This window comes from Protopterus annectens, chromosome 3.part0 (genome assembly GCF_019279795.1).
Source record: "Protopterus annectens isolate FY-2018-M chromosome 3.part0, PAN1.0, whole genome shotgun sequence".
Lineage (NCBI taxonomy): Eukaryota > Metazoa > Chordata > Ceratodontiformes > Protopteridae > Protopterus > Protopterus annectens.
This window is the reverse complement of record NC_056731.1, coordinates 1,543,508,021-1,543,531,444: the sequence shown is the minus strand read 5'-3', so window position 1 is coordinate 1,543,531,444 and position 23,424 is coordinate 1,543,508,021. Positions and strand designations below refer to the sequence as shown.

General features: G+C 43.7%; 1 protein-coding gene and 1 pseudogene across 1 annotated transcript in view; both read right to left on the bottom strand.

Annotated features, from left to right (window-relative positions):
• LOC122796835 (cytochrome P450 2F2-like) overlaps positions 1-23,424 on the bottom strand; it is a 749,069-nt gene that overhangs the window by 716,203 nt on the left and 9,442 nt on the right. The window lies entirely within an intron of this gene.
• On the bottom strand, positions 24-177 carry LOC122797360 (annotated as a pseudogene).

Sequence of the window (23,424 nt, the reverse complement as noted above, 5' to 3'; positions counted from 1 at the left end):
CCTTAGAATGATGTAAGGAATGATGACCCTAAGACAGGAGTAGCCTCAGGAGTAACCCAGGACCAAAATGTGCGTTTGAAGTGTTGATGATCAATGTGTCCAGCAATTCACATTAGTTCTCGCAATTAGCTGTGTTCTGCATTGATGCAAGAGCCAAGTGATACACCTCTCAGAGTCATACCTGTCTTATCATGTTACAGTTGGCACAACTGCTGACACGGCATCACACCAAAAGACAAGCAAACAAGGTTTCATGGGCTTTATGACCGGCGTTTGGACTGGGGTTGCTGGCCTGTCAGGCTGTCCCTGCTGCCCTTCTGTGTCTTTGAACTGAAACACTGCTGGGAGCAGGACATCCTCCTCTGGTACCCACAACTGTTGTCAAGGGGAGAGAATGCTGGTGTATGCCCCCAGGTGTGGCCAGCATGGCAGAAGGGAAGGGCATAGCATCACCTGGGATGGCAACCTTTCCTACTCTGCAGGGAGTTTGTCACCTCTGGGATGCATGGTGGATGACAGTGGTGCCCAGGTACCCCCTCAGCTGTTGTCCCCTTGGGGCAGTGGAGGAGTGCCCGACATGGCCATGCCTCCCACTGTGTAGATGGGAACCCCTCCTACTGCCGATTGATGAGGGGGAAAGATGCTGACCTACCTCTCACTCCCCCTTCCCAGGGAGTCACAGGCTCAGTTCCTCTGGCCTCAACCCTGGGCAAGTAGAGAGAGAATGTCACAGTGGCAGATAGAGGAGAGGTGGTCCCTGGGGAGAGCACAGTCCTGGGATTCTCAGTGTTAATTATCCTTCTGCAGGTACACCTATGGAAACCTTGTTATGACTTTTACTTCCTCTAGATAGGCAAGTTTGATAATTTCCTCGGACAAAACTTAGGCCATGACTGACTTCAGTGGGGCAGATCCAAGGACATCACTAAGCCAATCAACTGGTAGTAGCAACGAATGGTATGTACAAAAAACAGAGACTTAATCTACACAAGCTTATGACATGCACTTACTGGAAATTCCTCATTCATAGGGTGTAATTGCCAAAGATTCCAAAGACAACCGCAAGGCATTCTATAACTATGTCAAGAATCTAAATGGCAATGCTCAGACCTGCTCTGAGCTACAACAGAATGGCATTAAATATACTGATCCCAAGGATATTACCAATATCCTGGCAGATCAATTCAGTGTCAACTTTACCCCCTCTCACCCCCTAAACGGCCCATCTCAATACTGGAAGATTGCCAAATTCCGCTAATAATGTCCACATAGGTAAAAAATGCACTCTCCAAAGCTAAGAATACAGCATCCATGGGACCAGATGACATCCCGGGCTGTGTACTACATGAACTACAAAATGAACTGGCACCTCACCTAAGTGTCATGTTTAATCATAGCCTCACCTCAGGCTTTGTGTCCACTGAGTGGTGCACAGCTACAGTTATCCCACTCTACAAGGAGGAATCCACCTTGGATCCTGGGAAATACGACCCCATCAGTCTGATGAGCCTGATCTGCAAGGCCATGGAATATATTATTATGGAACTTATAAACAAAGACATTGGCAACCTTCAAACACTGGATCCCACCCAGTTTGTGTTCATGAAGTGCTGATCTTGTCTCCTGAACCTGATTGACTTCTTCGAATCAGTCTCCAGAGCCATGGACGAGGGTAAGGCTGTCCACACAGCCTATCTGGACCTCACCAAGGCCTTTGACACCATCCCCTACTCTGGAATCATAGATAGACTTACTAAGCTGGGTATAAATCCCTACATCACTCGATGGGTTGCCAATTGGTTCACTGACAGATCCCACACTGTAAAAGTAGCGGACTCCAAATCTAAGTGACAAGTGGAGTACCTCAGGGTTCAGTCTTGAGACTGCACTTGTTTGGCATTTACTTCTCTGAAGGACAGGCCAACACTAAGGGACTCTGGCTAACAAAGTTTGCTGATGACTGCAAACTGGGAGTCATTATTGAATCCCCAAATGATGTGGACACTCTGCAAAAGGGACTTACAGAAACAGATGTTTGGTGCCAGAGCCATGGGCTCAAGCTCAATGCCAAGAAATGTATAGTTATCCCATTTGGGAAGAAACATGTACCCATGAATTACCACATAGGGGGCAGTACACTAAACACTGAAAGTGTGATAAGAGACATAGGGACACAGGTGGACAGTGGTCTCACCCTTGATAACTACATCGCCACAACAGCCAGGAAATCATTCTAAGTGGCACACCTCATCACTAAGGGCTTTTCATCCAGAAAAAAGGAGGTCATTGTCGCACTGTACTCATCCCTCATTATACCCATTATAGAATAAAATGCCCTGTTTGGTATGTACCTCTCAAGACATCTGCAACAACTGGAAAGACTGCAGAAATACCTCACTAAAAGATTCACAGGCCTAAAGCAGATGCCCTACACTGACCGCCTTAAAAAACTCCAGCTATACTCTGTCATATATCATGTACTCAGACGATCTCGGCTTAATATACAAGGCCATGTCAAACCAAGAGCTGTTAGGCATACTACACCTAAAGAAATCCCAATCCCTTAGAGCCACACGCTCCAGGGATCTAAACCTTGTCATCACAATAAACAAAACATGCTGGATGGATAGGTTCCTGATCCAGAGACTCCCCAGACTCTGGAATAGACTGCCCATACATGTCAAGCAGAGCACCTCTTTGGCCCTCTTCAAAAGAAACCTTGACGATTGGCTGGGAGAAAGGAAATTCACCCCGGGGATCACATCAGTCGACCTGCTAGACAGGGGTCCAGGGAAGTAAATAGCGTGGGAAGAAATAGCCAGGGAATTGTTATGGCTAGGCTTATATAGGCCCTAGGGCTGATAGCCTAGTACCAACCTATGAACCTATCTCCAGTCTCTATCATGAATGGGGTTCAGTGGATTACCTGCATCTGTTGGACAAGGGTAGAGATAAGCTGATTCATTCAGTGTAGCACACATTCAGCCCTAGATATCTAATTGTATCACAGACCTATAATTGCTCAATCTCATGTGGCTAACAGCTATTTGTCCCTCTAAGAAATTGGAGATGACTGCACGGGACTACATAACTAGTTAGCATGGTGGAGTGTCATTCTTTATTAGAATTAACCAGACAAATTGCTCCACCAACTTAGAATGGCTATACACTGCTACCCACAGAATTGAGAAAGAGCTATCAGTCTGTCAATGCTTTTTCTGCCCAGGGTGGGTGAGATTTCCTGTATTTAGTCAAATTAAACTGCAAGTACCACTCTTGGTGGTGCTCTTCCATCAATTCCTTTAAATTTCAGATTTGCAACCATACTACCCCCAGAACCCAAAGACTTTATTCATGGGAATAATGCCACAAGATCGCTAGTCAGCATAGTTTATGATCGGAGTTACGACGGTATCTGATTGCCTTCGAACCTTTGACTTTCGTTCTTGATTAATGACAACATTCTTGACAAATGCTTTCACTTACATAAATCTTGCACCAGTCCAAGAATTTCACCTTTAGTGGCACAGTACAAATGCCCCCAGCCATTCCTCTTAATCATGGCCCGAGTTCTGAAAACCAAAAAAACACAACAGCAGTCATATTCCATTATTCCTAGCTGAAGTATTCAACTGACCAGCCTACTTTGAACACTCTCATTTTTTAAAGTAAACCCTTCAGACCTCTGGAACACTCAGTTAAGACCATAGAGGAAGGGCCAAGAGGCAGTGGCTAAGACAAGTGGTAGCTCACCTTATGGAGGACCGCCACCACGATCCCAAGATCCAGCTATGAGATTTTTAACTGCAGCAGCTTTAATATACCCTGTTGGAGCTGGAATTACAGTGCCTGTTGGCACTAGACTTGCTCTCTAATAGATCCTCTTTAAAGAATTTAAAGTTTACTCATTCCAATTACAGGGCCTCAAAAAAGTCCTATATTATTATTTTTCGTCATTACCTTCCGGAGTCTGTTGTGGATAATTTGTGCACCTGCTGCCTTCCATGGATGTGGTAGCCATTTCTCAGGCTCCATCACCTGAATAGAGCCCTGATTCCCTATTACCGATCGTCACCATGGTAGCCACAGGTAGTACCATTGAAAGTTGATGGAGCAGGCATTTAAATGTTCCATCACAGCTACAAGGGATGCAATCAGCCTGAGTTTACCTAGAGTCACCAAAGTTGCCAGGCCGAGACCTGGATTTTTTTTGTTCTGATAAATGCACACAACTCCAGAGATCAGCACTCATCAGCATGTATTAGCTGTAAAATTACCACAGTTATCCAAGTAACAGTGGAGTGATCAAAGGAACCATGACTAATTTAAAGAGTCACTTGCAGTTCCACTGTAGTGTCCATGTGCACTGAGATTTGCAAGGCTTAATCTTTGAGAAAAACATATGCAAAGGGCAGGATCAATGAGCTAGGAGTACCTCGGCAGGCAGGGAAATGGACTCAGACTCATGCTATGATGGAACTGTCTGCACCACCCCACCTTCCCATCACTTCTGCAGGCTGCCTAATCATGGCAGATCACATGTGCCCTCCAGCCCTTCCAGGAATCAAAGCTGCAGGGTACGACTAACCACATGGTACTCCCCTCAGCTGCTGAGGAGCAGATCCACTCTCAAAAGAACTTCTGAGCCCTCTTCCTTTCCAATCCAGAGCATGGTGGGGGACTTTGTAACTTTTTGGGACAGTAGTCCCTAGCCAGGTGGTCACCCCATCTCTCTCTCCCTGTCTCTCCCCAGAGGGCTACCCCCTCTGCCTCAGGACATCCTCTGCCCTCAGATCCAGGCCTAGGCGAGAATCCCTCTGCCTGAGCAGGAGCTCTCCAGGCCCTGCTGCCACCTGCCTGGCACTCTCTTATGAACATCCATTTGACCCAACACCTTTGGGCATCCCCTTCTACCTGGCCTACAGACCTCCTTCCCTGGCCATGGTCCCTGCCTCAACTCATAGGACCATACCACCTCTTCATCTAGTGCAAGCTGCCTAATTGTGCTGGATCATGTTTGCCTCAGAGCCTCTAAGGGTCACATCTCTCTTGATCCCACCCCGCCTTGCAGAGCCCCCACAGCCACTGAGGGGTAGATCCTCTGTCATAAGGACTTCTGAGTCATCTTCTTCTCTGATCCAGAGCATTATGGGAGATAGTGTAACTTTTCAGGGTTGCCATCCCTAACCAGGCAGCCCCCCCAGTCTCTCTCTCTCCTTCCCAGTCTCTCCCCAGCGGGCTACTCCCTTCACCTTGGGACACCTCAGCCTTCAGCTCTGGGCAATGGTTGGATGCCCTCTGCCCAAGCAGGAGCTCTTCAAGCCCTGCCGCCATCTGACTGGTGCTCCTTTATGGACCATCATGTTGGGAAAGTGCTGCCTGAGCACCCACACCTAGGCATGAGCTCTCCAGGCCCTGCAGCCGTTCACCCAGCACTCCCTTAAGGACATCCATCCTGGCTGACCCCTTCAGGCCTCTACTTTGACCTGGCCTAAAGACCTCCTTCCCCAGCTATGGTCCCTGCCTCACCTTGGAGGACCCCACTCCCTCCACTTCTCTCGCAGGCTGCCTAACCATGCTGGTTCACATGTGCCATGGACCCTCTCAGGGGAGCTTCTCTACAATCCCAGCCCACCATGCAGAATTCCGCTTGGCTGCCTAGGGGCAGATTCAGTCTCATAAGAACTTCCAAGTCCCCCTTGTCTCTGATCCAGAGCAGCACAGGAGACTTTGTAAGGTTTTGGGACGACTGTCCCTTGCTAGGTGATCCCCTCTCTCATTCTCTCTTTCTTCATGTCTGTCTCCAGCGAGAAACCCCCTCCACCTTGTGACACCCCTGCTCTTAGCGCCAGGCTAAGGCTGGACTCTCTCCACCCAAGCAGGAGTTCTCCAGGCCCTGCTGCCATCCACCTGGTGCTCCCTTATAGATGTGTGTTGTGGGGGGTACTGTGTGACCATGCTCACCTGGGGAGGAACTCTCCATGCTCCACATCCATCTGACTGGTGCTCCTTTACAGAATCCCTACTGGGCTGACCCCTCTGGGTCTCCCATTCAACATTGCCTAGAGACCTTCTTTCCTGGCTATGGTCCCCACCTCTCATCAGGGTACCCTGCTGCCTCCACAGCTCCTGCAGACTGACTAATCATACCTGATCACACTTGTCTCACAGCCACTTTGGGGAGCTGCCCTCTGATCTTGGTCAGCCTCATGGAACTCCCCTCTGCTGCAGAACTGCCCTCATGAGGGATACCAAGTTGCCTTCTTTAAGATCTAGAGTCTTCTGGTCCATGTATCCTGGAGATCTCCTGCAGGTTGGCTAATTATGCTGGATCATGAGTACCTCATAGCCTCTCAGGGGAGCTTCCCTACAAACCTGGTTGACCTGTCTGAACTCCCCTTGGCTGCCAAGGGACAGATCTGTCCTCATCAGAACTTCTGAATTCCCTTTCTTTCTGATCCCAAGAAATCCAGGGGGACGTTGCAATTTTTCAGGATTGCCATCCCTAGCAGGGTGGTTCCCTCTCTCTCTCTCTCTCTCTCTCTCTCCACCATGGGCTACCCTCTATACCTCAGGATACCCCTGCCCATGGCTCTGAGGTGAGGCCAGATGCCCTCTGGCTGAGCAGGAGCTCTCCAGGCCCTGCAGCTGTCTGCCTAGTGCTCTCTTAGGGACTTCCAACTAGAGGGGCGCTGCCTCGCTCCCCATCAACCAGGCAAGAGCTCTCCCAGCCCATTCACTTTCTATCTCTGTCATCTTTCCTGACTTCCATCCTGGGGAGCATGGCCTGGACCCTCCTCACATGGGGTGGGAGTTTTCCCAGACCAACTGGTTTCCACCTCTCTCTCCCTTCCGGGCTTCCATCCTAGAGTGGAGGCATGGTATGGACCCACCTCACCTGGGCTGGAGCTCTCCCAGTCTGGGCCAACCCCTCCAGGCCTTTACTTTGACATGGCCTAAAGACCTCCTTTCCCCAGCTGCAGTCCCTGCCTTACCTCTGAGGATCCAACTGCCACATCTTTCTGCCTTCCAGACCTACATCGAAACAGACCACCTCTGGGCCTCCACTTCTACTCTGCCTACAGAAAGATTTTCATGACTTACATTTCTCCTGCAAACTGTCTTATGCAGGATCACTCATACTCTTGGAGCCTCTCGGGAGAACTTCCCTCCTATCCTGCCCAACCTCTTGAATCTCTGCTTGGCAGATAGAGTCTCCTCTCCACCCTGCACCTAGAGCTTTCAAACTTGCAACGGATATGGCCCTGGGACCCCACATCCTCACACCCCTGGCAGAGTGCCTCAGTCTCTCTCCACCATGGCACAATAGTCCAACAGACATATGATACTTCAAGCCTCCTGGCTCATGGCTCCTTGCCTCGGGGTGGTGGTGGTCACAAAATGGTGTCCATCCAAGTCAGATGAAGAGCAGGAGGCTGACCAGACTTCCCTGCCTGCCCCTGGGTCCAGACACCATGCTAGACACATTGATTGAAAAGGTGCTGTTTTTTCCAAAAGTGTAGGTCTGGCATGTCTGCCTGTTGACCATGTCAAAATCATAGCCCTTTTTGGATGGGTGCTCACTGTGTGTAGTAGATACAATGAAATGGCCACAGTCGATGATCTGAGTCTGGTGCTCCTTAAAAAGTGCCAACTGGGGTGGACCACCCGTCTGGCCCCCACTAGCTATGCCACTGGATCTGTCATCCTGGGGTGGTCCTTGGCCAATTTGTGTCAATGGCCAACCTCCCCAGATGCAATGGAGGGCATATCTTCCCCAGTGGTGTAGCTAGACTTTGTGCCACCGGGGGGGAGGGGGGTCATTGAGTTTGCTGCCCTCCCACCTTACAAAATAAAACATAATACACATCATACAAAAAGCATTGATAATTGCCACTTCCCTCCATCAACATTACAACACCAAATACATTGATTAAGAAGGTGCTAGTTTTACCATAAGTGTAGGTCTGGCATATCTACTTGTTGATAGTGTTGAAATCATAGCCCTGTTTGGGTGGATGTTTACTGTGCCGGGAAGATACCATGAAGGGGCCACTTTGGATGATTTGCATCTGCCACCCCTTAAAAAGTGCCCTCCGAGGTGGGCTGCCCCTCTCACCCCCCCAGCTATGCCACTGTATCTAGTTTCCTGTGATACTGCTTGGCCCTTCCTTGCAAATTACTGACCTCCCCGGTTGGCCCCTGGTCCCAGATGCCAGGGAGGCCCTATCTTCCCTCCAGAGGTGTAGCAAGAGTTTATGCCACCTGGGGTGGTCTTTGAGTTTGCCGCTCACCCCCTCACAAAATAAAACATAATACACATCATACAAAAAGCCTCAACAATCACCACTTCCCTCCCTCAACATTGATTCACACTAACAACACAATTACACTGACCTACAGTGGCCCTATCTCTGCTTACCTGGGGGGGGGGGTGAGGCAAGGAATCTCAGATCTGCAACTGAGATGCTACACCAGCACAGTGCTTCATCCCATCACCTGAGCAGAAGCTCTGGACAATAGCTCCAGAACATGACAGTTATATTAAAAGAGAGACATAATAAAATATACATAGCTTGAAATATACACTGAAATACATACCGAGACATGAGTTGATACATAGCTTGAAAGCAAGCATAAAAGCATAATATGAAGCATAACTTGATACATAGTTTGAAACATACATTAGAACATAGATTAAAGCATAAGTTGATACATTGCTTAGTTGACTGAGGCAGAGATACAAAATAGTGGAATAATATAGAGAACTAGAGTTGAAAAACTTATTGACATTATGGAAAGGGGGGTGGTTTATATAGTACCCTGGCACGAGCAGATCTAGGCATTTGAGAAAGTGTCTTTCAGTTCCTTTTTGGAGCTACTTGTATGGGTAATACTTGTTATAGTGAGATGGAGTTTTTTTTTCTAGACTATAGATACAGAGTATTTATAGAGAATTTTGCCAGTGGTTTTATTGGGCTTCTGTGGATCCTGGAGATGTTGGTCAGAGCTTTGGAGAGAATGTTTTGGGGTGTAATAGGATACTAGAGAAGAGAGGGAGGGGAAGGTAGTATGTTTGTTGAGGATGGAGGGCATTATGTGAAGTTGTAATAGAAGGAGTTGTTGAGGGAATTCTAGCCACTGTAATTTCGTTAGTGAAAGGCAGTGTTGAGAGGTGTAGTTTGATTGAAGGTTTGTGGCAAGTCTTGCAATGGCATTGTAAGTTTATTTATTTATTTATTTTTATTTGTTTACTGGGATAGTCTGACTGTGTGGTTAACCTATTTTCAGTGGAGGCCCAGGGGGAAAAGCCTCAAGTTACATTCAATCCATAGCAAGTTCAAAATACAGACATTTATAATCACAATTGTAGTAAAACATTGAAAACATAGCAGAATACAATCAAAGGTTAAATTACAGTGTATATTGTACATCCAAAGAAAAATGCATAATTAGCACATAGTATAAGAGCAAAACAAGTGTAGGCAGTTTTGCCCAAAATTGCATAAGGCATCAGTCAAATATTTCATATAAAAATTGAGAGACTGTTAGAAATTGGGCGAAAGATATGGATAGTTCAGCTGGGATTTAGACAGGAGCAGAAGCATGATTTGGATAGGTGGGACTTGAGCAGTGTTTTAAATGTTTGGGGGTTAGCAGTGGTTAATATTAATTGGGGGGTCACGTTCCATATTCTGGAGGTACTACTGCAGTACAGAGAGTCACCATGGAAGTTATTAGTCTTGGTTACTTGTAGAAGGAGCATGTCAGAAGATCTGACTTGTCTTGTGTTGGACTGGGTTTTTAGTAAGTTTTGTAGAGCTGGACCTTTTCAGGTTTATATACTATCTTTGGGCTATTGCAAGATGGGAACATGTAAGGAGATTGGGTAATTCCTGCCAGTGTAGTGTTCTATGTGGGGAATTGTTAGCAATTCAGGCAATTTTATTATAGCATACTTCAAGTTTAATTAGTTCAGTTTTAGTAAAGTTGGCAGAGACATATAGAAGGGGAGATAGCAAATGTATCATGGCAATAGAATGACTGGTAAAATCTGTAAGATATGGTTTGGCTCTATAAAGGAATCCTAGTTTAATGTGATTTGTTTTAATGACAGTTGCCAGATGTTTATTGAATTTCAGGTTGTTATCAATTGTGACACCAAGAGGTTTGATGTGCGATACTGGTTCATTTTTGGTGTTATTTAATGAGTAAATTTGAAAAGGAGTGTGTGGGTTTGAGGGCTTATTGGTTGGGGATATCATTAGTTTTGTTTTATTGGGGTTAAGTATTAATTGTGAGCTAGTAAGCCATGATTCTATAGCAGTGAAAGAAAGTTGAGGAAGGGAACTGTATATATAAGTGTGGAGTCATCTACTTATTGTATGATTTTGGCTAGATCAGTAGCAGAATGGAGTTTGTTAGTAAAAATGTTAAATAGGAGTGAGCCTATGATTGATCCCTGAGGTACCTCTAGTGTAATGGGTAATACGGGACAGAATTCAATTTACCATTTCACTGTTGTTGTCAATCTGATAAGTAGTCATGGAACCACTGAAGGGAAGACTGCCTTAGTTTAAGAGGCAGGAGTTCTTGAAGAGGTTTCTGGTGGGATACTGTATCGAATGTTTTGGACATGTCTAGGAATATTGAGGAACTGACCATTGTTTCTATGATGGCTAATGGTGTCAGTAAAGCTTAATAGTGTCATGGTTGTGCTATGGTAAGGTCAAAAGCCATGCTGGGTGTTAGTTAGGAGATTGTTTGAGAGTAGATGAGTTATGATTTGTGTGTAAATGGGTCTACTTCAGATGATCAAACTCTCCATTATAACCATTAGAACTTTCAAATGTTCAGTCATATGGTCTTGGCCATATGAAATTCGAACTTTTGAAAATTTGAACATATGAAGGGGACCTGTGTAAATGCATGTTTCTAAGATTTTTGGATAGGGGTGATAGAATTGCGATAGGTCTATCATTAAATAGGTCAGTATTGGTCCCCCTTTTGTGTAGTGGTAGGTCTATAATTAAATAGGTCAGTATTGGTCCCCCTTTTGTGTAGTGGTATTATGTAGGAAGTTTTCCAGATTTTGGGTACATGGAGCTCATTTATGGAGTGATTAATTAGTAATGAGATTGTTCAAGTTTGTTCAAGCTTGGATATTAAAGTGGATTATAGGTTTGTGTGGACTGGAGAAGCACAAAGTAGGCTGGGAAGAAGGTATGCCTGTGCTAGAGAAAGTTTGGAGTCTGTAGTGAGGAATTTTCTCTGTAAAGCAGACCCAATTTTTGGTGTGTTTTTTTGATACATTGATGAGTATGGGGATTAAATTTTAAATGATCATCTATTATAGTACCAAGGAGCTTTGTGTGGAATTCTTCTTTAATGATTGTGTTATTAAGTGATGTGATAGGTAGATTTGTGATGAGAAAGAGACTTTGGAAGGAAGAGAAGGAGTTTAGTTTCATTGGGATTTAATAAAGTTAGTTTTTTGTTAGCCGTTTTTCAACTGAAAGGAATGTGCTTAGGGTAAGTGCGTGAAGTTGAGAGAGATTGTCAGAAAAGGAGATTAGTGTGGCGTCATCTGCATATTGAATAAGAGAGGAGTGACAACATGCTGTATGAAGGTTGTTAGTAAATATGTTGTGTAGTAACAGACCAATAATGGAGCCAATGGAGCCCTGGGGGACACCTGTTTGCATAGGCAGGAAAGGGAAGAATGAGATTTGCCATCAGACAGACTGTAGCCTGTTGAAAAGGTAGTTGGAGAACCATTCAAGAGTGAGAGTGGCAAGGCTATAGTCAGCTAACTTTGTTAGAAATTTAAAGTGTGAGACTGTGTCATAGGTTTTTGTCTAGGAACAGACAAAAGACACATTTGTTCTTGTCTCTAGCTTCAGCTATAGTATGTTTGAAAGATATAAGGGTGCTAGCAGTACTATGGCTGGACTGAGAAACATGTTGGGTTGATATCAGAAGGTTTTCTTGAATGAAGTACTTAAGAAGCTATGTGAGTATGCATTTTTTGAGGATTTTAGAGACTGGGGACAGTATAACTAGGGACCTGAATTTGTAAGGTTCAGTGGAGGTTCCTACTTTACATAGAGGTATGGTATAGAATGTTTTCCAGGTATCTGGGGAATATATATTCTTGGATCGATCTATTGGTTATTATAGAAATCTGCTATTGAGTCAGAAGCAAGCTTTAGAAAGGGCGGGCAAATTATTGGAAGAAGGAGAATATGGCATTCATTTGTGGATGAGACATTTTGTGTAAGCAGTGGGAACTGAATTAAGTGAAAAGGCAGTTTGTGAGTTGGACAGGGAGAGGTAGAGGGGCTGGTGTTGGGGTCTATATTGGTTAGTTTATGGATAGAGTCAATAAAGTAGCAGTTGAGAAGGGTGGCAGTTTCTTGTGCAGAGTTGTTTGGGTATGGGTTTGGTGCTGTGGGACTTCTGGGGTGAAGAACTTTGTTGGCAGTACTCCAGAATGTTTTTGGGATTAGAGTGGTAGTTAGTTTGAGCCTTGTGGTAAAACCTTTTCTTGTCTATGATAATATATTTTTTGGTGCAGTTTCTGAGTTCATTGTAGTTTTGAAGGTGTGTAGGGGATTTTTTTTCAACCAGGATTTTCATGCACTATCTGTTTATGCATTAGAGAGTGAGTATCCTGTGTACACCACAGATCAAAGTTAGATTTTATCCTCATTTTCCTTAGGGATACTAAGGAGTTGAGGATATCTAGAAAGATGTGGTTGAATTTTAGTAAGGCATTATTAAGGAGATGGTGAAGAAGGCAGGACCAGTTGATGGATGACAGTATATTATTAAATATCTCTGGGTTAAAATAAGAGTTTATGGAAGTCTTTGTATAAGTGAGACCTGTACAGTTGGTGAGAGTATCTATGGATATGGGTGGACAGCTGGTCACTTAAGGTATCAGGCAATGTACAGGGATGTGATAGAGATTTGGATCTGATGTCAGGATCCAGTCAAGGATAGAACTGTTACTGGAGTGTTTATTCATGCGTGTTTGAGTAGACATTAGTTGAGAGAAGCCATGAAGATTAATGTTGGTGTTTGGTGAGTCAAAAGTTCAAGTCTTCCACTCTATATTTACATCACCAAGAATGATGGTTTCATAGGGTATTTAATATGAAATCCATGATAGGATGTTTTTGAGGATGGGGATGTTTTTCCTGGTGGGATATAAATGACAGCAATTGCAAATCTTTTATGGGTGTTTAAATAGCAATTTAGTACTAACAGCTCTGCAGGGTGAAATTTTCGGAGTTGGGTAGATAAGGAGGAGAGATTAAATTGATCAGAGTAGAGTACGGAAATGCCACCTCATTTTTTGGCATTCTATCCAGACAGAAGATGTTATATCCTGGTGCTAGGATTTCATTATTTCAGATATGAGGTTTTAGCCCGGTTTCTGATAAAGTTAAGATATCTGTAGTGTGGTTGGTCATCCAAGATTGGAATTCTATGGTTTTGTTAAGTATGCTTTGTATGTTCATGGAGAGGATGTTCAAATTTTTGGAGGTGGGGGGTTGGAGGTGGGAGAGCAGCTATGGGTGAGGTGTGGTTGTAACTGAGTAGAGAAGAGTGGGGACAAGGATTGGGGTGAATGTCTTCAGTGAGGAGAATTGTTATAGCTTGTAGGGTAAGTTGAGTAGAGTGTGGGCAGTATGTGTGGTATTTTGGCTTGGGTTTTGGTGGGAGTGAGGAGTGAGGGAATATTTTGATTTTAAGGAAGTATGTGTAGGAGAAGTTGTACAATAAGGGTGAAATTGAGAATGAATTGGTTGTTTCATCACTAGATTGTGTATGTATATGTGGGGGTGATTGTTTTAGGTATGATAGGATAGTATCTCACCACCACCACTCGAACACAATGCAGGCAAAATGAGGCACCAGCTATTAGAACATGTACCAAACACAATTTATTGCTTCAACAAAACGAAAGACTTGACTAAGCGCTTTCACCAGTCCACCTGGTTTCATCAGAGTCATAGTGATAGGATAGTATGGTATGCAGTTAAGAAGGAGAGAAGAAGACAAAATAATGACGTATTAGGGAAATGAAAAACATTGAAAGAGGCTGTGATTTCTAAGAGTGGGGAAGCTTTGCTTGGTGGATTGGTAATAGGAAAAGTTAGAGATTGAGAAGAGGGAAATTTGGGGGACAGAGGGAATGCAGGATATTTAAATAATTGAATTGAGTAAAAGTTAGTTGAAGTTATGACTATAGAAGTTGGAGGGTGACAGGGTGTAGGGGCATGGTAAAGTTGACTGAGGGAGTGGCAGTGACATGTCAACAGGTAGGAGGTGTGGTTAGATAGGAGGGTGGTATTGTGGATTGCATGATTAAGGGGTTGGAAGTGGAGTATGATAATATAGATACAGTACAAATTTAGTGTAACTGGGGTAGTGGGAATTGGGGGTAGGGTAGGGGAGTGGAGTGAACCCGAGCATAACAAGGGTGAATGGAGTGGGAAGAGCCAGGCTATTAAGGTGTCATCAGTAAGAACGAATCAGTAGAACCAAAGTCAGAGCTCTTCTGGAACTATAATTTCCAGACTAATTCAATTTTCAAAGCTAGATTTTTTTCCCTTATTTAAATTTGAATTTTGTTGCTGTTTAAGCCACAATCTTTACTGACTGCCATTATAGCTTTTGAAGGGGAAGAGTTTCAAGCCAGCGCGGGGGAGACCAAGCACTATTTTCAGTTCAAAGTATGATTTGGATAGCATGAACACATGCAATGACAATATATGCCTTGGATTTTCTTAACTAATTACTCACCCAACCTTTACCAGTTCTATAAACCAAAATGGCTCAATTATTCATTGGATTTTGGTCTCCCATCCTAGCAATTTCTTTATATCCAAAACACTTTCAGCCTCTATTAGTGATCACCACCCCATCTGCGCAACAAGACTTATCTTTCATTCATGCAGACAGCATACCTATGAGGCTGTATGAAACCTAGACAACTTTGACCAGCAAGCCTTTACAAAGATATTAAACTCCATTAATTAGTCCTTCCTTAACTGCTTACCACTAGATGATGCAGTTGAGCAATTTAATTATACATTCCTAAACACCTTAGACAGCTTAGCTCCTACCAGAAGGAAGAGTCAAAACCAACTATACTCCTTAGTTTTCTGTCTACACCAGATCATTCATGCAAAATAGAGCAAGGCTTGGACAACTTAGTTAAAAACATAAGACTCATAATAATATATAGCATTTCAAAGTACTTCATAACCTTGTAAAGAAACATGTTAATTCAGATAAAAAAGTTCTGTGCAAAGCCACAAGATCAGCATAACTCCAGTCCACAAATCCTATATCCAGGAAGTCAGTCCTTGGTCCAACCCTCCTGTGATAGTACCTCCCCTGACATAGCATCTCAGTTTAACTCTTACTTCATCGATAGCATACCTTCCATCACTAACAAATTCCCTCCATCACCCTCTACATTTTGTAAATCTCCTGTTACTTGTCACTCCACATTTTCCCTTCAATCAGTTCTCACTTCCTTCATCAAATCCTTCTTGTGCAAGCTCAAGCCATGTTCCCCCTCTGCAGACAGTCTTCTTAATGAATTTCTAAAATGGCTGCTGAATTAATTGCCTACCCCATCTGCATAATCGTTAATAGATCTATCAGGGAAATTTATGTCCTCTCCTTGTGAAAAAAATCCATCATCCTTCCCCTCTATAAGGGGGGCACCTCCATAGTAATTTCTAACTTTAGGCCAATTGCTATTCTTTCACCACTATCAAAACTTTTAGAAAAAAATATCCATAAACAACTTCTTCAATACCTGCTTGACAATAATCTTCTCTCTCCCATCCAACATGGATTCAGAATAGCACACTGCACTATCACTGTTGTACTATCCTTTACTGACACTGTCAACAAAGCTTGTGACTTAGGAAACTTTGTCTCTTCTCTGTACTTAGATCTAGCCAAAGACTTTCTCCCACCCCAAACTTGTATCCCAACTATCTCTAATAGGCTTAACTGAAACATCCTTATAATGGTTCACTAGCTATCTCTCTAACAGACATCAATCTGTCAAATGAAAATGTAATTTCTCTCCTTACTTACCAGTCAGCACTGTGGTACCCAAAGGCTCAATACTAGGTCCACTCCTCTTCAATATTTTCATTAACCAGCTTAATACTGCCACCAAACAAGCCATCCTAATTCAATATGCTGATGACTCTACATTAATATGCTCTATCTGAAATCTCTCTCATCTACAGAGCTTAACTCAAAGAGTGTTCAATTTCATTGAGTCTTGGCTCACCAACAACCATCTACTACTTAACCCAAAAAAACTAAACTTCCATTTTTACCAAAACAGTTTTTCTCCATATACTTATAACATTGCTATTACTTCTTTAAATAATACTTCAATCAATGTGGTTTCATACACAAAACTGTTAGGTATATCTGTTGACAACAATCCTAAGATCTGCATATCAGCAACAAGGTAAAGAAAACAATGTATAGGGCTAAGAAATTAATCTCCAACTCCGCAGGAGTAATTTGCCACCACCTATCTCTTACCCTCCCTTCTATATGCTTCACATATTCTAACAGATCTTTACTCTTCCATTAAAGCAAAACTAGCCAATGTTATAATAAAATAGCTAAATTTACCACAGGAAAAGCCCACTACTTTCACCATTGATCTTCTCTCAAGTCTTTAAATTGGCTTGAAGTGCCCCAAATTCTCACCTTTAATCAGCTAACACTAACACACAAAATGCTGTACAACAGTATTTTTCTTGGCTTTTTTCAACTTTTTGTGCCTTTCGACTACTGTTTCTGCTTGTTTTATCAAAGTTTGCACTGTTTTTACTGTGTTTATAAGCTAAAACTGTTTACTGCACTTGCTAGTTTAAGTTTTGCCTAAAGTTAAACTACAGGCTAATACACTCAAGTGTACTAGCTTTTGATAGCATTTAGTCGAAAATCATAGCATTTATTGTGTTTTCTGCTTTTCTGTAAAAAAACAAAAAAAAATATCCTTGTTTTCCATACTTTCCTAACTAGTGTTCCAGAGACCAGATTTTGCTGATCCCTGGGCTTTGTCTTGGTTCCTGTGTTTCTCCATTTTCCTTGTTTGGTCAGGGAGAAGTTTCTTTACTCACCAGTGAGAGTGGGGAGTACTGAGCTGCCTGTTTGTCCTTAGAGGAGTGGTTTAAGGCAGTAACTTGTAGTCTATTGGCCATTTTGGGTCATTTCCTGTCTTTTCCAGCCCCTGCTATAAAGCGCGTTTTGGCGGGCTTTTCCAGCTATTGAGAACTCAGCACAGCTCCTCGTGGTGGCCAGCAGTGTTCCTCTAGCAGCAGAGACCAGAAAAGACTACCTTTCCAGATTTTAAGTATTTTCTTGGCTTTTTCGACCTTTTGTGCCTTTCGACTACTGTTTCTGCTTGTTTTATCAAAGTTTGCACTGTTTTTACTGTGTTTATAAGCTAAAACTGTTTACTGCACTTGCTAGTTTAAGTTTTGCCTAAAAGTTAAACTACAGGCTATTACACTCAAGTGTACTAGCTTTTGATAGCATTTAGTCGAAAATCATAGCATTTATTGTGTTTTCTGCTTTTCTGTAAAAAACAAAAAAAATATCCTTGTTTTCCATACTTTCCTAACTAGTGTTCCAGAGACCAGATTTTGCTGATCCCTGGGCTTTGTCTTGGTTCCTGTGTTTTTCCATTTTCCTTGTTTGGTCAGGGGGAAGTTTCTTTACTCACCAGTGAGAGTGGGGAGTACTGAGCTGTCTGTCCTTAGAGGAGTGGTTTAAGGCAGTAACTTGTAGTCTATTGGCCATTTTGGGTAATTTCCTGTCTTTTCCAGCCCCCTGCTATAAAGCGCGTTTTAGTGCGATTTAGCGCGATTTAGCGTGGAGCTGCCACCGTTGCACACTAGGGCAGCGCCGGTTAAGCAGGTTTAAACTATTCAGGCTACCTAAAGTCCACTCTTCAAATTTTCCCTTAAAACTACCTTCCTCGAACTATACTACTGATCTAATCTCTACTTGACTCCAAGTAGACAATTCTCTATCTGTTAAACCTAGCACTTACTCCTACAGTACTTATTACCTTGATACGGCACTCTTATAGATAGCACCCCAAAAAGGCAAACCCCCATTTCTCGGTCACCCACGTCCCCCGGAATCTCTTTTAAAGTTTTTTTGTCTAGTCCTTCTAGCATGTCGAGGGATCAGTTGCAAGTGTCCTCTCCTGCTCAGCTGGTGAACCTGGGAATATTGAGGCAATGTTACAATTGCCTCATGTACACAGACAACCCTCTCCTCCTCCCACAAAACACAAATACATGCGAGAGATGCAACTATACGGCCAAACTGGAGGCTGAGCTCTCTCAACATAGGACTGGCAAGACCAGTCAGGAGGAGAAGGTTACCACACACACTATAGACCCAGTCTCACATAGTACCATCACAACCTCAAATCATACACATAAACAGACAAAGACATACTCGGAGGCTCTGATCAAAAATCTGCCAAAACAGCAGAGGCCACCAAAGCACACACCCAAACAACCACCACCTCAGAACACAACACCTGCAACACATAGACCTCACAGTCAGAGTGTCAAACAGTCACAGCCCTTAAGGCCAAACACAATGCCAGACACACTAGTCATTGGTGACTCCATAGTCAGACACACTGACGTCCCGCTCACCAGACTGAGTAAGGAGAAGGTCACAGTAAGCTGCCTGTCGGGTGCTGGAATCCGCCACATAACGCAAGCACTCAGGTCTCTCAACAGCAGGTACAAATACGACTCAGTCATTGTCCATGCTGGTGTAAACGACCTGAGACGTACCTCCTTGGACTACATGAAAAGAGACATTGAGGAGCTCTCTGATTATGTAGCCCAGGCAGGTATGACCCTGACCTTGAGCAGTATCCTACCTTCACCAAGAATGATGCCACAATACAGAGATAAGATGATCAGCTTTGACAATTGGCTTAAACTCTGGTGTCATTCAAAGGGGATCCAATGTCTGTCTGCCTGGGATGACATGCTGGACAAGCCACGCTGCTCAAGGGCGGCTTGCACCTGTCACCCTGGGATTCTGGATATTGGCAAAGGCTCTTGCCACCCCCATAGTGCCTTTTTTAGGCAAGGCTCAAATTCTAAACCCACCACCCTAGAACACAAAAAAGGAAAAAAACTAAGGGTAATGCTGCTCAATGCCAGAAGTCTAAATCTCAAAATGCACGCACTCGAGGCCCTTCTCATTATGGAGAACATCGATGTCTGTGCTGTGACAGAAACCTGGTTCAAGGCTCCTGAGAGCACCCCAGCACTATCAGGTTTTACCTCATATCATGTGTTCCGGCCCCAAAATCCGGACAATACCAAGAAAGGAGGGGGGTATCCATATTCATCAAGGACACCCACACCTCAAGACTGGTGGCAATGCACGATGCATCGGAGACCATCCAGGTGCAATTAACCATAGGCAAGACTGCTCTGCAAATTGTAGCATGTTACAGGCCACCCTCACAAACTCAGGAACCTCACATGGCCTTCCTAAAAACACTAGAGGGGATAAATGTATCACCAAACACCATCATACTAGGTGACTTCAATTACCCTAATATAGACTGGGAACACTACTCAAGCCCAAACACCCTAGCCCAAAAGTTCCTGGAATTCATAAACTCAAATGCCATGGAACAACTAGTCACCATCCCCACAAGAGGAGAAAACATACTTGATCTCATCATCACGAACATGGGAGCACAATGTTCAACACCGGAAGTATACCCCTCACTGGTGAGATCAGATCACAAACTATTCTCGCTGGAGGTCCTCATCCCACCCCCACCTGAAATAAAAAAGACCACAGTAAAGAACTTCTCTAAAGCCGACTTCACACTTCTAAAGTCTAGTGTGGTCTCCTTTAAGGCCCCTGAGCCTGCGGAAAACAGTACTCAAGCCGCTGAATCACTTACAAATGCCTTCTACCAGCACCTGCAGGACTGCATGGATAAGGCAATCCCAAGCAAAACAAAGACTCTTTGGACCAAAGGCAAGCGTCCAGTCTGGTGGACCCCAGCCATAAACAAACTCTACATCAAAAGAAGCTACTTCAAGATAGAGCAAAATCCTTAAAAGGTAAGACACCCTTGATCACTATAAGTAAAAAACTAAGAGCTCTCATAAAATCATCCAAAGCAAATTTTGAGAGAAAAATAGCTAAAGACTCAAAAGACAATCATAAGGCCTTCTTTAGCTATGTTAGAAACCTGGGAGGAAACTCCCAGATATGCTCAGAACTAGTTCAAAATGATGTGAAGATTACTGATCCTACAGACATTGCCAACATACTGGCTGACAGGTTCAGTGCAAACTTCTCCCCCCCAAAAGGAGAGATATCTATACCAGCGATTGCAGCCCCCCAAACATCTCCAACGCCCAAGTGAGAACTGCTCTCTCCAAAGCAAAAAACACAGCATCCATGGGACCTGATGGTGTCCCCAGCTCTGTGCTCCACGAACTCAACGAGGAATTAAACCCACAGCTAGGACAGCTGTTTAATCATAGTCTTACCTCTGGATACGTACCCAGGGAGTGGTGCACTGCAACTGTGGTCCCACTTCACAAAGGCGGTGCCTCCACCGACCCTGGAAATTACCGGCCCATTAGCTTGACAAGCCTTATCTGCAAAGCCATGGAGAGGATCATAATGGACCTCATAAATAAAGACATAGGGAATTTGCAAACTTTGGATCCATCCCAGTTTGGCTTTGTCAAAGGCAGATCATGCCTTCTAAACTTGGTTGACTTTTTCGAAACAGTCACCAAAGCCATTGATGAGGTTAAGGCAGTCCATACAGCCTACCTCGATCTGGTGAAGGCCTTCGATACAATACCCCACTCACTCGGGTATCATTGAAAAACTCATCAGCTTAAATGTTAACCCATACATCACAAGATGGGTTGCAAACTGGCTGAGTGACAGAACCCACAGGGTCAGAGTTGCTGGCGCCATGTCAGACTCAAAGCCTGTCACAAGTGGTGTACCACAGGGCTCAGTCCTGGGCCCACTCTTGTTTGGCATCTACTTTTCCGAAGTACAAGCAAACACAGGAGGGTTATGGCTGACAAAGTTTGCAGATGACTGCAAACTGGGCGCAATAGCAGAAAACACATCTGACACAGATATCCTTCAGAAGGGTCTCACAGAAACGGATAACTGGTGCCAGAGCCATGGCCTAAAGTTAAATGCCAAAAAATGCATAGTCCTACCCTTCGGGAAAAACAAGGTTACCCCTAGCTACCAAATAGGTGGCATTCCACTGAGCACAGAAGAAGTTATCAGGGACCTGGGGACCCAGGTTGATAGTAGTCTGTCATTCGACACCCATGTAGCTAAAGTAGTTAGGAAGACCTTCTACATTGCCCACCTTATCATGAAGGGATTCTCATCTAGATCAAGGGAGGTCATAGTCTCCCTATACTCATCACTCATCAGACCAATGATTGAGTACAATGCCCCATTCGGAATGTATCTGACCCGACACTTGCAGCAGCTGGAGAGGCCACAAAAGTTCCTCACCAAAAGGATAAAGGGTCTCAAACATCTGTCCTACACTGCCCGACTTAAAGAACTCCAGCTCTATTCAGTCGCTTACCGCTTGCTCAGAGGTGACCTTTGCCTAACATACAAGGCCATGTCAAACCCAGATTTGATGAATATGCTTCACCTCAAAAAATCTAGATCCGTCAGAGCCACAAGGGCGGGAGACTTAAACCTCGACACGGCTATTAACAGGACGTGCTGGAGGGATAGATTCATCACCCAAAGACTCCCTATGCTGTGGAACAAAATCCCGGTATATGTGAGGCAGAGCACCTCGCTGGCCTTGTTCAAGAGAAATCTTGACCAATGGATGGGAGATCGCAGATATACCCCAGGGATTACCTCAGTGTCACTGCTCGACAGAGGCACAGCAAAATAATGGGTATAGTTCCCCATACTAAAGGGGTGGCTTAAGCCACAAAACTATGGGCTAGGCTTGTAAATGCCCTTGGGCAGATAGCCTAGTATGAACCTATGAACTCCTCATTTTCATAAACTAGATCATCACTACTTCAACACTATATTCTATCTCATGACTTACACTCTTTTCACAAGTATCTACTATCTAGTTACAAACCTCAAAGATTTAACAGTCTTAGTCTGTACTCTCATTGTGTTGCCAAATCATGGAATAGCATTTCAGAATCAACCAGACCTATGCCCCACTACTATTCCTTCAAGTCTAGGCTGAAAGAACATTTAACCAATAATTGAATCTGATCATGCTCCATGCCATCTTAGGACTCTTTTCCATTCCCTTCTCCCCAGTCTTAGTAGACTTTTCTTGATCTATCCAACATCCCTTTCTGCAATACATACTTTCTAGATTAACCTTTCTATAATTCCTTAACCTTCTAATGTTATTTCTTTCTATTCCTACACTAACCTTTATTTTTCTCAGAAATTATGACTGAAATTTACTACTTAAGTCTCTTGCCAGAAAGTATATATAGTTTTTACAATGTATTACTTATTCTGTAATATATTTTCATGTGTTATAATGCAACAATGCATATCAGGAACTCTCATCTTCTGTATAATGTATGTTCAACTTTATTGCTTGCTTTAGATTTGCTTATTTTCTTCTTTTATTTTGTCTACAAATTGTACTCCTGTGTGATTGCCTTAGGCTTTTTAACCACTGTTGATATGTAATTCTGTTTAAATTGTACTGTGGAGCTTTTCTCCCCAGGCCACTGCTGAAAATGGGTTCATACCCGGTCGGACTTTCCCGGTAAACAAATGTCAAATAAATAAATAACATATAGATGCTATGTAAAAATATATATTTATGTGTGTGTGTGTGTGTGTGTGTTTTGCATACACATCTCGATAGTAATCTCTCCTTTGATAATCACGTTGCCAAAGTGGTTAGAAAGACCTTCTATATAGCCCACCTTATCACGAAAGGGTTCGCATCTAGATCAAGAGAGGTCATTGTGCCCCTCTACTCGTCACTCATCAGGTCCATAATTGAATACAATTCCCCTTTTGGGATGTACCTTACCCGACACCTGCAGCAACTGGAGAGACCCCAAAAGTACCTCACCAAGAGGATCATGGGCTACAAACAGATGTCCTATGCAGCTCGACTAAAGAAACTCCAGCTCTACTCAGTTGCTTACTGCCTACTCAGAGGCGATCTATGCCTGACGTACAAAGCCATGTCAAACCCAGAATTAATGGACATGCTCCACCTCAAAAAATCCAAGTCCCTTAGAGCTACACGCTCCAAGGACTTAAACCTCAGCACAAAAATAAATAGGACATGCT